General features: G+C 38.0%; 1 protein-coding gene across 8 annotated transcripts in view; it reads left to right on the forward strand.

Annotated features, from left to right (window-relative positions):
- The first annotated feature begins 8,088 nt into the window (after positions 1 to 8,088).
- Positions 8,089 to 17,685, forward strand: part of EYA4 (EYA transcriptional coactivator and phosphatase 4) — a 301,887-nt gene continuing 292,290 nt past the window's right edge. For 2 of the 8 annotated variants that reach the window (XM_075597355.1, XM_075597361.1), the window contains exon 1: positions 8,089 to 8,578. The gene's annotated coding sequence lies outside the window, so the exon portion shown is untranslated. The remainder of the gene's footprint in view (positions 8,579 to 17,685) is intronic. The other 6 variants (XM_075597352.1, XM_075597354.1, XM_075597350.1 and 3 more) reach the window with 4 other exon arrangements.

Genomic DNA, 17,685 nt, shown 5'->3' on the forward strand with positions numbered 1-17,685 from the left:
ATGGATATATAACACTCCCCTATCTCTAAAGCTGTGGACAGAAAAAATGTTTAGTCTATTTACACTTGACTGGGTGGAAGCCACAACAGAAAAATACAAAAAAGCAGAGCGGTTTTTCCAAATTTGGAAAAGCTTAATTGTTACAGTCAGATGAGACAAAGCTACAAATTCAAGAAAACTTTCGGTATACAACATGGTTTGCAACACTTACACTAACCAGGAAAACCACAATAAGAATCGGAATACCGAATGGGTTTGAGAGTAGATGACGGATGTACCCGGGTGACTTACCAGGAGTAAATTATGCAAAGTGTGTTTTAACTGGTTGACAATTTACAGTAAGAGGGTTATATATTAATTTGTTGGTGTGTTAAGGGATATATATATATATATATATATATATATATATATATATATATATTTATAAACAGAGGGAGAAAGTGCCAGAGTAGACATCCGTAGTGGAGACTATGTCGAGCAATGAGAGAGTGGAAAGACAGGCAATATATAGTGCGGCTGACCAATCGAAAGCGGGGGCAGGCCTTTAGGAGTGCATGGAGCTGACTTGTATAGGTCCCCTTGATTGGCAGACAGGTGAGCAAGTTTGGTATGGGGAAATAGCCTGTACATAAGTTGGGGGGTGTGATTTCACTGTAGTGCAGTGAATAAATTATCTTCACCCGGCACGCGGTCCATGCGCGCCCGGGACTAATGGCAGCACGTGAGAAGGGAGAGACTGCGGAGCAGAGGCGGGCCGCCGGAGATGGCGGGGACACCCCAGGGCAATGGGAGATATATATATATATATATATAGATAGATAGATAGATAGATAGATAGATAGATAGATAGATAGATAGATATATACACAGTTGGGGGGAAAAGAAAGTACACCCTTGTTGAATTCCATGGTTTTACATATCAGGACATAATAACAATCATCTGTGAGGACTAGGCAGTCTCGGCAGCCGCAGCGCATATCTCCCTTACCCCCTGCTGCTGCCGTAAGACGTCCTCCTCGCCGGCGCCAGCCATCTCACACTCCTTTTGCTGCGGGTGCGTGCACATATACGTCCCCACCTCAGTATAAGGGACGGGTCTGGTCTGCGGGCAGCACCGGCGTAACACATCTGTTCTTTTGCAGGTCTTAAAATGAGGTAAATACAACCTCAGATGAACAACAACACATGACATATTACACCGTGTCATGACTTATTTAACAAAAATAAAGCCAAAATGGAGAAGCCATGTGGGAAAAACTAAGTACACCTTATGAGTCAATAGCTTGTAGAAACACCTTTAGCAGCAATAACTTGAAGTAATCGTTTTCTGTATGACTTTATCAGTCTCTCACATTGTTGTGGAGGAATTTTGGCCCACTCTTCTTTACAACGTTGCTTCAGTTCATTGAGGTTTGCAGGCATTTGTTTATGCACAGCTCTCTTAAGGTCCCACCACAGCATTTCAATCGGGTTGAGGTCTGGACTTTGACTGGGCCATTGCAACACCTTGATTCTTTTCTTTTTTTCAGCCATTCTGTTGTAGATTTGCTGGTGTGCTTGGGATCATTGTCCTGTTGCATGACCCAATTTCGGCCAAGCTTTAGCTGTTGGACAGATGGCCTCACATTTGACTCTAGAATACTGTGGTATACAGAGGAGTTCATGGTCGACTCAATGACTGCAAGTTTCCCAGGTCCTGTGGCTACAAAACAAGCCCAAATCATCACCCCTCCACCACTGTGCTTGACAGTTGGTATGAGGTGTTTGTGCTGATATGCTGTGTTTGGTTTTTCACCAAACGTGGCACTGTGCATTATGGCCAAACATCTCCACTTTGGTCTCGTCTGTCTAAAAGACATTGTTCCAGATGTCTTGTGGTTTGTTCAGATGCAACTTTGCAAACCTAAGACGTGCTACAATGTTTTTTTTATAGAGAAGAGGCTTTCTCCTGGCAACCCTTCCAAACAAACCGTACTTGTTCAGTCTTTTTCTAATTGTACTGTCATGAAATTTAACATTTAACATGCTAACTGAGGCCTGTAGAGTCCTCTCCTGGGAAGATTGGCAACTGTCTTGAATGTTTTCCACTTTTGAATAATCTTTCTCACTGTAGAATGATGGACTTTAAATTGTTTGGAAATGGCCTTACAACCATTCCCAGATTGATGGGCAGCAACAATTGCTTCTCAAAGATCATTGTTGATGTCTTTCCTCCCTGGCATTGTGTTAATACACACCTGAATGCTCCAGACCAGCAAACTGCTAAAACTTCGGCTTTTATAGAGGTGGTCACACTTTCTGATGATCAATTAATCAAGGGCATTTGATTAGCAGCACCAGTCTGCTACTTAGCATCTTAATTCCTATGGAAGCAGTAAGGGTGTACTTAGTTTTTCACACATAGCATCTCCATTTTGGCTTTAAATAAATCATGACACAGTGTAATATGTCATGTGTTGTTGTTGTTCATCTGAGGTTGTATTTTACTAATTTTTAGACCTGCTAATGAACAGATGATTGTTATTATGTCCTGATATGCAAAACCATAGAATTCAAAGAGTGTGCTTTCTTTTTCACACAACTGTATAAAAAAGAGGTACTTACAGAATGTATAACTATTGATGTAAGACAGAATGTATTGGAAATAAGTATATTTTACCATGCAAGAAAGGAAATGTATATCATGAACAAGATTGTAAGACCTAATAAAAAAAGAGTTAAAAAAAAAAGAATCTAAATACTGCACTACCTTAACAACCAGGGACCTGGGGATGGGAAGGTACCTAACAGGACTATTGACGACACCATAATATTTGTGGAACAAACAGTTTAAGGTACCGGACAGACGTGAATATGATGAACAGGGGGTAGCGAAGAGGGTATATTTATAGTATTTAAGAGTTCTCACATTGAATGTTTGAGTCAGAGCGACAGATGTCCAAAACAGATGAAGTACAGATTAGGGTGCATTATCAGGAGGAAAGACGTTAAAGTGAGATAACTGGTTGACATTATACAGTTGAAGTGTTTTATAAGTTAAGTTAAAAGTTAAATTGTTGTTACAGTATATTAAAAACAATGGGGGAAATTTGCCAAATGTACATTGCACGGAACAAAAGGAAATACCTTACTAAGAAACCTGCTGTATTATGAATGAAGGAAATGTATATTATGTATAAGATTGTATAATTTCCAAAAAAAATATATATTTTGAAAAAATGTGGGACTTGCCCAGACATCATGCATGTAAGAAAAAGTGAGATGATCAGCAAGATGCAGACTTAATACTTCTCGGGAGGAAGAACTATTGGAGCTGACAGAATACAGAAAGAGAAAAAAAAATAGTCACCCTAGTAGTTTATTGAAAGCCAGAGCAGCACTAATGTTATGCTCAATTTTTCACAAATGTCATTATTTATTTATTATTATCTTTTATTTATATGACACCAACATATTTGATAGCGCAGTAAATGTGGGGGTAAGGAAAAGAACAAAATAGAAAATACAGCTTTAAACATAATGAAACAATAGGTAATTACGTCCCTGATTCAAAAAGCTTACAATCTAAACGGAATGAGAGCGTGATGACACAAGGATAGGTGGTATTAAACGTAGGAAGAGATTGCTGGACAGGCCTCTTTAAAGAGCTGGGTTTTTAGGGAACTTTGAAAGTGTGAATGGCGGGGAGCATCTGAGGGGTTTATGGTAAGGAGTTCCACAGTTACGGTGCCGTACAAGAGAGGTCTAGGAAGCGGAAATGAGAGGAGGGAGTAATGAGGGAGACAGAGAGCTGTAGGTTATGAGCTGAATGGAGACTGCATGTCAGAGACTACTTACAGATTAGATTGGTAATATAGAGAGGTGCAGTTCATGCACATCTTTGTAGATGTGAAACAGAACCTTGAATTTGATTCTGCTTGGTAATGCTAGCCAGTGTAAGGATTTGCACAGTGAAGCAGCAAACGTAGAATGAATGGCGAGGAAGATGACCCTGGCAGCAGCATTTAGGATGACTGGAGGAGGGTCAGTTGGAAGATGGGGAGACCAACTAAGATCAGAGTACAGTAGTCCAGTCTGGATATTAAAAGTGCATGAATTAGATTGTAATGGTTCGTGTGATGAGGTAAAAATGCAATTTAGCAATGTTTTAGAGGTGGAATTGGCAGGAATTGGTGAGGTACTTGATGTGTGGTATAAAGGAGAGGGAGGAGGCTTGTGGTATCGGGAGGATAGTGAAGTCTATCTATGGTCAGCAGAGAAGTCACGCACATAGAATAAGAGGGGAGATTATTAGTTCTGTGTTGGACATGTTGAGTTTGAGGTAGCAGTGGAATATCCAGGAGGAAATATCAGGAAGACAATTAGTGACATGAGTCTGTGGAGAGGGAAAGAGTTCAGAAAAAGACAGGTAGATTTGGGTGACATCAGAGTACAAGCTGTAGTGAAAACCAAGACCAAGCTTCCTTTGCAAAGTGGTGTAATTGTAAATAAAAATGGTCCTTGGACAATATGTGGGAAAAAGGGATGAAAGTGAGGCAAAAAATGTGGATAAAATTGGAGGGCTTGGCAGTCTACCGTAGAGAGGAAGTTCTGGAACTGATATGGTGATGACGGTGATTGTATATGGGTTGGTCCAGGATTGGGGATATGGTATGTAATTACATAGCAGGACCACAAGACAAGAGAGTGTAGCCAGGTCCCCCAGATTCACCCTTATCTCCGCTACAATGGGAGAATAAGGGAAGGTTGCAGAGTGTGCAGGGAGCGCTCCGGTGCACCGGAGGCTCCGCGGCAGCCCGAGTGTTCAGGGCGCCGCCATTTTGGGTACTTGCGCATTCGCAGTGAGCCCCGTTGGCGACGGTGACAGAGGAGAGGTCGCGCCTGCGCAATAGGGGTTGTGTTAGCCCACGAAGCATGGGCCAATCAGAGGGGCCGTAGCACAGGGGACTACGAGTCCCAGGAGCCTCAGCGAGACCAGGTGACGCCAGGGAGCCTATAGGGCGACAGGATTTGCGGTAGGAAGAGTTAGGAGGTTGCGCAGGGGAGCAGGTTAGGCAGAGAAGACCGGGAAGGGGAAGGAGAAAGAGCTCTTCCTGTAGAGAGGCAAGAAGCCTCTACACTAGGCCTCAAACTCCAGGCCCAGTTATACCCTGAGTCACAGTCAGGTGGAGTTAATGCAGGGACAGGCCCTAGTACAGGAACCTGTCACATTAGAGAGAGAGAGAGAGAGAGAGAGAGAGAGAGAGAAAGAGAAAGAGAGAGAAAGAGAGAGAGAGAGAGAGAGAGAGAGAGAGAGAGAGAGAGAGAGAGACGTGTCGCGGCCTCATCACCAAGGTTTGGGATCAGACCTCTTCAAGCACAGCAGCAGCCAACCGGGTGGGATCGCCCTGGAAGGTACACCTGACGCATCTTCATCGTCGGATCCTTTGCGAAGTCTGTTTGCAGGTCCGAGCGCTGGGGCGCTCTGTAGGTAACATCCATAAGTGCACCAACTATAAATCAGTACATAAGTGGCTGCGCAGTCACACTCACACATACCTTACTTTGGGGGTGGGGTTGTGGTGTGGGGGAATTGTACACGATGTGGGCACACGGTGTAGGGTCGCGTCCTGCGAGACGCGCTAGCTATTGTGTCTCCTAGAAGAGAGACACTTACTGTATGACATGCATGGTTATGGTTACCGGAAGTAAAGTCACTGTTTCTTTTATATGCTGTGTACGTAGTATTATATTATTGTCCTGTGAGGAACCACTCCCGCTCTGCTGGGAGCCATCACAGGTGGAGGCGCTGCACTTGGTAAGGGATTATCTGTACACGTACCTATCGCCCCAGGCTCTCCGTGGCGGAGGCTTAGGCCCTGCGAGCCAACAGGTTAGACAGCATTGTAAGCATACTGTATTCAAAAGGAAACAGGGCTACAAGAGGAAGAGGTAATATAGCAGGAAATACATTTTTGGAGTGGATAGACGTTGCAGGTGAAATGAAGATGCAATTCCTATTGACAAAAGAGTCACATGGCAATAGTGAGATGGGTATGGACAAGTTAGCCATTTTAATGGGGGGTGTTGGAAAAGGTGGGAGGAGTGAGATGTCCAGTGATGGAATGGGAAAAAAAAGAATGATGAAGAGAATAGTAAGGATGAAAATGTGGGATATACTAGGAGTCAATATTTAAAGTTCCAGAGTCAAACACTTGCTAGTTCATGTTCAATGTCTCACCAATGTCATGATTAAAAATAGCAAACAGTGCTCTAAGTACAAAGGAAATAGCAATGCGCTATATAAGTGAATATTAGTCTTTACTCTGAAAAAAAAAATCCACTCCAATAGTAAAAAAATAAAAATATAGCATGGCCTGTAGGTATATGGATAACAGTTGTCGATTGTGGTAGTAGCTGTTGCATTGTTGAGTACTTATGTTGATGACTTCTTGGATGCATTTTCCATCTGAGGAATGACCTAGAGAGCCCTGAATTTTTATTTTTTAGAATAGACTACCATTCTAACATAAATGTGTAATAAATCAGCAATGTTTTGGACCACATAGATGACATGATTAATTTGGCATGGTGTCTGAGTGTTGGAAGCTTGTGTTTTATTTCACTATTGTTCCATCTTAGTGCTTTATATTACTGTATTCATTACACCTTCACAGCAGAATAACCATGTATCACTGATTGCTGTTAAATAAAAAATCTTGCTGTACATTCTGAATTTTGATTTCTCTTTCTCTTGTCGGGCTCTGAATCTTCTCCCAGTCACAACATATCTCTCACAAAATATAATATTCAGAAAAAGGTGTGCAGTTAGTGATGACATTGTCATCAACAGGATGCAACAATAAGCACTTGCTATTGTGAAGTCTGATTTATATTATACTGTATTATAGTGTATCATTATATTGTATTATATGCACTATAGTTAATGCTATAAAGCTGAAGTTAATAAAAATAGAACTGAGATAAAGAATTGTGTTTGTCAACTTCCTTCAATTATTTTGCTCTTGTCCTACTAATAGAACACATACCCAGACAACATTATTGCAGATCTCCAATAATTGCGGCTAATTACATCAATTTCCAAACCATAATCCCATATATCCATCTCCAGAGAGTTCTTTTCTATGCAGAAACAGTCTCCTGTCACTTATTATCACCGAGGGCAATTCTCAGAAGTATGTAACTGGGGCTAAATCAAATCTTCTGTTTTGGTGGTGGAGGATTCAAATATATAAACAAACTCAATATCACAATAACACACAGCACATCCACCCCACAAGAATACACACACACACGTTTTATAAATGGATTCTGTACTTTAGGTTAGCAAGATCTTTTTTTCTCACAGCATGTATGTACAGGCATACCCCGGTTTAAGGACACTCACTTTAAGTACATTCGCGAGTAAGTACATATCGCCCAATAGGCAAACGGCAGCTCACGCATGCGCCTGTCAGCACGTCCTGAACAGCAATACTGGCTGCACCAAAGCTGTGCGCAAGCGGGGAGACTATAGAGCTTGTTACAAATGCATTATTTACATCAGTTATGCACGTATATGACGATTGCAGTACAGTACATGCATCGATAAGTGGGAAAAAGGTAGTGCTTCACTTTAAGTACATTTTTGCTTTACATACATGCTCCGGTCCCATTGCGTACGTTAATGCGGGGTATGCCTGTACTGTAATAACTATTTCTATTTATAGGAGTGGAGTGGCCACTGACACCTAGTGGAGAATTAAGAAAATCTATTACATTAAATTACTTTTAAAAAATAGTTGTTGTTTTCTGTATGGGAATCAAATGAAGTTCATTTTTGTAAGATAACTGCATGGTTGTGTGTGATAATTGCTAAACAGAGAGGAAGAGCCATGCAGAATGATTGAAGCCACTGTATGAAGCAGGGTAGTCACTGTCACAGGCTGTAATGTGAGAGACAAACAGCCAGAGAGAGAGAGAGAAAGGGGGAAAGAGGGTGAGAGAATAACGAAGAGGTTGTATTCTGTGTGCGTGTGTGCGTGTGCGTGTGCGTGTGTGTGTGTGTGTGTGTTTGTGTGTGTGTCTGGGGAAGAAACTGGAGAGTGGAGAACCATAAGAAACAACGCAACTCAAGCACATGCTGCATCTGCACAGTGACCTCACTGAATACCCACGCCAGAAGGAACCAATGACAACATGCAGCCATCCACTCTGAAATAAACATGCCCAGAACCCCCCTCACCTCCACCAGGAAAATCACTCTGCTAAACAACCCATTGCCCACACCGTTCAAGCCTTGATTTAAATACTGTAACTTTTTTTTCTCTCTTTCAATTTTTTTTTCTCCTTTGGTTGAACTTTATTTTTGCTCTCTTCTAATTAACTTTACAAAAAAAAAAAAAAAAAAAACCCACAACCCGTTGTGTTGTAGAGGAAAAGGACGGATCCATGTATGTTTCGGCTTCTGCTCCCTTGACTGTGTATGTGATGTAAAGTTGATGGGTACAGTACAGGGGGTCTCCCGCGTTGACACAGGCAGAATTCAGACGGGGACAGGAGGAGCAGGATAAAGGTAGCAGGACAGCAGCAGCACAAGGTGAGTTATTATCATGTGTGATCCCAGCCTCTCTGAGCTCTCCCTGCCTTCTCTAACCACTGCCCGGACACCGCAGAAGACTTGTGCAGAGGGGTGATCACTTTTGGATAGTGTGTGTGGAGATCAAACAGTGACAGGAGACAGGGAAGCAGCCTGATCATGTCAGGAGGGAAAACAAAACTGTTTTCTCGTGCAAGGGGGGAGGTGTCCTGTTTGTTTGGGGTCATCTCTTCTTCGCCTCCTGTGCTTTTATAATCTGCTGCCTACTTTTCTGTGTAAACTTTCTCACATAATGTTGAGCTTGTGATCAACTTTATTAACCCACCATTCTTAATTTAACAATTCAGTTTAAGTTGATTCAGACTATTTATGAAACATGTATTTTTCTTTTAAGGAATAGTCACAGTTTGTATTAGCAACTATGTTTACGTAGTGTATACGGCATTGGGGGGGGGGGGGGTTAGGATATCTTAGAAAATACTACATATTGTGTCTCAGAGTATATTTAAAAATGGAACCATTTTAACGTATTAGTTTACAATAACAGAGTGTATTTTAATGTCCACTACATTTATTTGGGAAAACTGACCAGATGACAACAGGCAATATTGACCATAGCTTACAATCTATTACATCTATAGCTCCACAATAAGTGAAGATTTAGAAACACTTTTAATAAGTGCCATGGAACGTAAGAATATACTGGTTGAAAACAAACATGTACCAATTAGAAGATCATGTGGCAGAACTAGCATTGGATTGTAAACATACAGTACCTAATGTAACCAAACAACTTAAATCTCTGAACACATTATTATATTACTTATGACACTGTGCCACACAAATACACATAGATCTGATATTACCACTAATGGAAAAAAAATATTGTCTAACAAACAAATTTCAGTTTTATTTTGATGCACAGTTTGATAGCACCTTTGATTATTGGTGCAGAAATAGACATAAACATGCAGAGGTAGTTACTTAAAGGGGGGGGGGGAGTGCAAAATATTACACACTATGACATTTTATTTGAGATTTATGGATAAAGAGCCCGGATTCCAAATTAAATCTCTGAAGTTTGCTACCAGCGTTGCTGTTAGTTGCGGGATCCCGTGTCTTACAATCGGTGTATAGCTCTGGTATTCTCTGTGGGGCATATGCGGCAGGGCAAAAATAGTGTCATTCTGGGGCAAAGCCGTATGTATCATAGAAAAACATCCCATTGAAAGCAATACGATGTTTTCTCTGATACATATGGTTTAATTGTTTTGCCCCAAGAATTGCTCCACTTTTGCCTTGACACATATGTACCCTGTGTGTTTTCTGGTCATTTTTCTCATTTGCCTGCTTCATATCATGCCTTTGATGGAGACACCCTGCAATGCTCCAGGGCTTCAGTGTTTTGGTTGGAAGACAGTTCCACGTGGAGTCTGCGTGTGTGTGTGTGTATTTGATCATCAGTGAGTAGGCAACAGGACTCTCTGTTTTCAAACCAAATGGGCTCTTGGCCATTTGTTTGCCGATCTGGCTGTCTTTCCTTCCACTTCTAAAATCTGACACCCAAGGAAAAACACTTTAGCTTGTGTTTCACACACTGGCCCCACATACTTACCAGTTTTCGTTGCTCACTTCTCCCTCCACCAATATAATCAGCACATTTCATCAGGTGTGATCCAAATACGGGATTCCCTGTTGTGGACAGTTGATGCCTGGAATTTGTATGCTCTGTACTATGGTCAGATTTACGACGCCTGTAGAATCCAATTTGTCTCCACAAATATATATATATATATATATATATATATATATATATATATATATATATATATATATATATACATTCTTCACAATTATATATATTTATTTATATTTATATATATATAAATAAATATATATAATTGTGAAAACAAAATGTAAATACCAAATTGCTTGACAGTGAACAATTACAATTTTACATACAGTAGAATGAAGAAAATATTGAGATCTCATCGAATATGTTCACAAAATATTATGATTGATAGGATTATGGACAATTACTCACACTATTAAATTTGTTTTGAAAATGTATTGAATGTCACACACAAATGTGGGCTCCGAATTTAATTTGAATGTTGAATAGATTAAAAGAATTGTAACCATAAATAAGCATAATTTATTTTTTATAAAATGATACATTTAGACTTGTTTTTGGACTGATTGGTACTAATAGCAGGAACTCACCACACAATATATCACAATGTATAATGTAAGGACGGAAAAAAACATTTTTATTCAACAGAGTGGAGATACTGTATGAAATAACAAATGTTATGCAGATGTTTATTCTCTTCTATTGTAAATCAAGGCTTCTGTGCTAACATTTATTTAAAAAAAAATAGTACTTTGTCCTTCTAAGATAATAAAGGCTACAGGAACAGTCAAACTTAATATGTATGTTTTGTAGCCATAAGATTTTATGAGGCAATTTGAATTGAATACATTGTAAATACTTTTTCACAGACAGCTTTTAATTTTGTTAATTAGAACAGTTGTCCACACCTTTTTTTGTGTTAGAATATAGCCGGTCATTTAAAAAAAAAAAAATATATATATATATATATATATATATATTCATTGCTAAAATAGGTTTTAGATTAGATTTGACATGGACTACGTACCAAGTAGTGTTTACCTCTTAAATTGACATTGAGTTTGTGTTTAAATTGAAAAACTGTTTGTCAGAACATCACTTTTTTATCTGCGTTATATAACATCATACAGTACATTTGCAACACTTTTTTTTCATCTGGTTGAAGCACATTTTTTAAATACAGCTTCTCACATTATGTTTTCATTTGCACTAAGGTGATGATGAAGGTGCATGTTGGCACCAAAACGTTGTAAGGCACTTGTTTCAAATACTATACTTTCTCTACGTATGTTTGTCAAATTAAAACATTCACATTAGAAATTGTTAGTAGTCATTATAATAACAATAATAATAATGATGATAGCTTCACCATCAACAAAGGGGGCATTGTTTTAAGTAAACAACAAATATTATTTATCCAGAATTTAAAAAACAAACAAAAAAAAAAATATTATATGGCTACATGTTATTAGACATAAAATTAAGTATAGCTGCAAGTGGCAAATTACTAATTGCAGATAACTAGATCATATACTGTACAGGAATATATACAACTGTTAGTAAGTTTGCAAGGTTCAGTGAGAGAATGAGAATGGCCTGTTCACCATAGAGAATGTCTCATTCTGTGTGAGGCAAGACTCACTTTAGCTCTGGTGCCTTCAGCATACTTCTACCTTGCAGCTGCTAATCGTATTTCATAGAGCTGTTAAAGCACTTAAAAACTAAAATTAGGCACTGTCTTGGTTGTAAATATTTCAAATTGCAACATGAAGACCTAAACAAGCAGGTTTGCCTAATGAAGACTAATTTGTAATATTCTAACTGGGTGCTGCAGGCGGAAAATTAATTGTGTTTTACAAATGTGCCTCAATTCCATATTAAAACATGCTGTGCGCAGTCTACAAAATACTTGGGAAATGAAGAGTTGACAGTGTAGACCATTTTAAACCAATTATATTCAGTGCCTTATGTCTTTTATTACCAGCACTCTTCAAATTTAGTAAGGGAGACTGCAGATACATTTCAGCATAATTATACTTGATTATGGTAGTATAGTTCCTATGCTGAGTTATGCTAGTTTAAGAACTGGGTGGAAACGCACTGATCTATGGATCTAAGAAATTGGCTTAAATATCTCATTAATGAGAAATGCTTTAAAAACGATCACAGTTGAATTTTTTTTTTTAGTTACACATGAGAATACATCGCCTAAAATTGAAAACCTGAACAAACAGCATACATGTCTTTTTTTTGTCTCCAAGGTTACAATAAACATACTAATTCTTAGGAATTAATAATGTCCTGGGTCATTAAAAAAATAATAATATATATATATATATATATATATATATATATATATATATATATATATATGTTTGTATATTGATGTCCGTGGGGTTAATTGAAAGGTTCTTGCATAGTGTAAATAGCCTTGCAAGCCTTTCGACATTAAATGGGGCGGAAAATGCATTTGTGATCCAAGCTTTCTGCAGTCTTTATATGAGCTTCACTGTTTTATGCTAATAAAATCAGCTGCTTGCAAGTATATTATTTTGTCTCAGGAAGGGTTAATAAACCATTTACTTGAATGTGCAGTGAAGATGATAAATAAATAAAGTTTGCTTTATTTCAACAAAACTGTACAGTAGGAGAACTGAACAGTATGTCATGCTACAAATTAAGGTTTATTTATAAATATTTTTATGGTACAATGCGATGGCAAACAATAACATCAGATTTATTAAAGAAACAAAATACAATTGCTACTGCACAAGGGAAGTGTTGATAAATGACCATAGTAGTCACAGCACACATTATTATAAGCACACATAAAAAGCAAGCATTGTATAGCATTTCAGAAATGGTTTGGTGGCATATTAAAAATAGTCCTTCTAAAAAGTGTAAAATAAACTAAAACAGGATTAACGTGTCGGAAGTTTGTTACAGACAATTATATTCAAGCCTATCTGTTCTCAGGGGTTTAGTGCAGTTTTTTAAACCACATTTTGTCACAATGGACGTGATATAAATGAGTCTGACTCTAACCTTTCATGTCATTGAAAAGTGCTAATTGATCGCAGAGACCCTGACATAATAGCATATTTGATATTTGAAACCTTTCACCATTGGCATGGTCCTTTTGCCCCAGAGATTTCAGGGCATGGTTTTGCAGATGAAGTCAAATATTTTACTACTGTTGAAGTGCAGGGGAAAAGGGCTTATGAAAAATAAACATTATGAATGTAGGTGAACATATACTGGTACTGTTTGCGGACAGCTATGTGTTTTGATTGGCATCTACTTCTCGGAATATGTCGTTTTTAGTCTTAATTTGCATTTGTAGGCAAAGTGTTCCATTTAAGAAATCATTTATTTTAGTTTTACATTGCATTTAAAAATAAATAAATTATTATGTTATATTATGAATTACTTTCTATTTTTGTAACATCTAAGAGGTTGTGCAAAAAAAGACTTTTTATACATTTAAATGTCAGTGTAATGGGCTATGCTTTAGTGAAATTGAGCTGTCTTGTATTTTTGCAGTAGAATAGTGAGTATATGGTGCATGTTGTTGCTGAATGCGAGACGTATAGTTTTGCAGGCTTTATTCATCAAAAAAAGTTTATTTTATTAAAGATGTTGTAGTTGATAAAATGTAGAGGTTTGTATATTCTGAATGCAGATGAAGATTCTTTAATTTAGTTGGAAGATGTCAAAATAAAAAGTCACGTGTTTCTCAAGTAATAGTATCTAAACATTGGGTTACAAATATCCCACACATACCGTATGCTAGTGCTGATTCTGTTTATATAAGAATGCAAAATACAATGTTGGGTTGTACAGTAATCAGTATGAGTGCTCAGTTAGAGGATAAATGTGCCTTTAACCTGGAGTTAATTATTACACTGATTAAATGCTCATTATGTCTTACTGCTTACTTAGAATTTTATAATACATAAAACCTAGAAGTTCATGAATGTAGGCAAAAAATATATGTTCTTTGACCTACGGCAATGTTTTCTTGCATAAAGGCACAAACAGAAAATGAAGAAGCTTATTAATCGATTTTTTAAAAATAGGTATCAAGCAACTCAAAGTGCATCACAAATTGCCTCGTTTTAACTGTGCATCAATATATGAAAGTTCTTTGGATCAGCTTTACCCAACTGGGAGTGATTTGGGGAGTCAAAGTAGGCGATGGTCTGTGCTGTACTATTATAATGAGATGCGTCGGCACTTGCGTTAGTAACTTGTGCAGTTTTCCTTTTTCTTTATGCCAGTGAAATCTGCCAGTTTTTTGGTGGCATTAATCTCTGCTCCTAAGAGTTCTGCATCAAATGTAAGAAATAACACGAATGTCTGTGCAATATTCTAATTGAATGTATGTACAGTTTCATTGATACAGGTAGGAGGTTCAGTTTTTTTTTTCCTTTTTCTTTAAACTAGTTCCACTCATGCTTCTGATGCAAATGTATACAAAGTAAAATGTTTCTCCATAGTTCTGGGCCAGATTATATCATTTTGATACATGTCCCCCAAAGTGTTAGCTAGATAGGTTTAAGCCTCTATTCATCCGTTAAAATGATGTTCCCATATTTGATATATTTTATTACATGTGCGTTGCTTAATTTGTACCTGTACATACTGTAACTCTTGTCTGCTCCTGTGTACATGGCTGACACTACATAAAAATAAATAATAACTCATTGTTCTAAGTCTCCAAATTGCAAGCTGATGTACAAATAGCAAAAATAGTGCAGAATATGTTGGTACAAACACACTTAAGAACTTATTCTGTATGCGGAAAAATAGCACATCACACCATTTTTGCTAGTCATTTTCCATTAGCTTCAGAGGGTACTTTTGTCCAAAATTGGTCCAATCTGCTGCTTTGGCGCATGTACAATAATCCCCTTAGGGATTTAAGATGAAATGCTTCTATTAGATCCCTATTGAACATCTTGAGAAAGCGCTAATGTATACAGTACTTTATGTTGAGGTACCTTTCACTCACATGAATGGTAGCTAATGCATTGTTAACTGTGCATTATCGTGCTTCACACTATATTAAATATGGACCCAAGAGTCAATTTAATGCGAAATTTGCTTTGGCATGACAAAGTGTTTTTCTTGTGTTCATTAGTACAGGTTTTTTTCATGTTTTGTCAGTGCATACATAATTTAATTGGGCTTTTGCACGTTTGACTGAACCAAGAAGCTAATGGAGCTGCAGAAATGGTCTATAAACATAGTAAATGGTCTTCATGGCACCCTGTATTTTAATAGAGGGGTGTAGTTGTTAGTGTTTCCATAGTACTACAAAATCTGCTCAAAAGCTAGGTTTTTAATTGAGCCCTTAAGAAGTAAAGTGAGTGAGTTTTACACAATCTGATAACCACCCAATCAAAAGATTATGTTTCAGGCTAAATTTAAAAGATACTGAGAAGGACATTCAGTTTGGACTGTGTTTGTGGACAACCTCAAAGGCCTTCCTAGTTTTTTTTTAAAGGGACGACAGTAAAAACGGCCTTTATTATCAATATGTACTGTAGGTGATACATCTTTTGATGATGAAATGTTTAATCTGTTAGATGAAATCAACACTTACAACTAAGATATAATATAGCAGGGGGCATTTTAAAGCAGCAGTCCAAGCTGCCGTTCCCCCCCCCCCTTTAATATCAATACAATCCACAATGATAAGTAATTAGCTAAGTTGCCGATCGATCCGTTCTCCTGTGATCGATCAGCGAATATTCGGCTTGGGGGTTCACTAAATGGCTGTCGGCAGAAGCGGACCAAAGATGCAGAATTCTGTGGTGAAGATCATGTGACCAGGCAGTCACTAGATACAATTGGTGCACTGTTAAAGAGAGGGCAGGGCTCAAAAAGGGTGTGTCAGAGCCTGTTTCAGAAGAGGAAGGGGGTGTAACTTTGTTAATGGTTGCTATAGAAACAAAAGCTTGTTACATTATAATACAATAAAAAAAAGGCATTCAGAGATGTTTAAAAAAATGCTACAAGTATTTTCTCATAGTACAGAACTGATTTATTAAAAAAAAAACACACATAGGATATTGCTTGGTCTACAGCTCTAAAGGGAGAGGTCATCAAAACAGTAATGTTTTCTTTTAAACAACAGTGTAATTGGCTTCCTTAGAAAGATTCAATAGCCCTTAAAAGTAACAGTCCCAAAAAAATAATTTCAAAATACTTATACGTTTCTGATTTTGTTTTATAATGTGTTAGTTACATATAACCTATTAAACATGCAACTATAATTAGTTCACTTTTGTCCTTGGCAGGAATGCCCCTTTCAAAGTAATAGCCCAGTTGTGCTGCTAACCACCTTTTATTGGAATATTATAGATTATCTCCAGATTGCACACTCTCATTTTTCATTTATATAATTTCTCTATAATAGTTACATAGTAGATTAGGTTTTAAAAAGACATAAAATACTGAGATAGAGAAGGATCCCCTTATGTGGCACATAGAACACCTAAATTAATTAAAAATCAATTTTATTACAACGTATTTAAAATAAAGGTGTGAGGGATCGAGAACAAAAAACAGACAAAACAACGAGTAAACACAAAATATATAAAAATCCAGAGAGTGATCGCAAGGGTCAACAAGGAGCACATAAACAGCATAAGGTAGAGCTACTAAATAAACTACTACCCACAAAAATGTTGTTGTGTTTGACTCGTGCCTGTCCTTGACGGGATAATAATCCCTGTGTAATCGTGTATCAATGCAGGGGTGACAGAACAGTAATAGTAATGAAACCACTTGTGATATTGTGATAATTATGTGAAACTCTTATAAATGCCAATAGAGTATATTAGCTCCTATGAACAATGAGCTAGTTGCTGGGTAACATTCCTGTTTGGATGGTCAAGCATAGAAACCCAAATGAGTGGGCGGGTATAGTAACCCCTCCACCACTGAGCTAAAGATGTTGATTAGCCCAGTATGGTAGCACTCGGAGATACACTTCCTCCAATTTGTTATCAGAAGTGTTAAGTCCAGTGCTCAGCTCTATGGCTGATTCGAAACATGATTGACCAGACTTCTATATTATATCTCTAAAAGAGAATGGTGTAAAATAAATGCTGAGTGAACCTCGTGTCGGTATTGTCAAAACCTAAAAAAAACAGGTATGTGGGTGGGTCTAATAACCCCTCCACCACTGAGCAACATGTAATTGTTTGCTCAGTTGGGTAGTACTAGGAGATACACTTCTTGCAAATATTCTAAAGAAGTGTTAGATCCAGTACTCAGCTCCGTGGCTGATTTATGAAATTAATATAAGAGATCGCAAATATACGCCTCATAAATTAGTGATGATACATAAATACAAGTGTCAGAGCGTTCTTGCTGTCTATGGCTATAGTCTCCGAAACGCTCTGACATGAAAGGGACGCCCTCGCCTCTCCGAATCAGCCGACGTCGCTGGTGAGCTGATGTC

Source organism: Ascaphus truei, chromosome 4 (assembly GCF_040206685.1).
Source record: "Ascaphus truei isolate aAscTru1 chromosome 4, aAscTru1.hap1, whole genome shotgun sequence".
NCBI classification, from domain to species: Eukaryota; Metazoa; Chordata; class Amphibia; order Anura; family Ascaphidae; genus Ascaphus; species Ascaphus truei.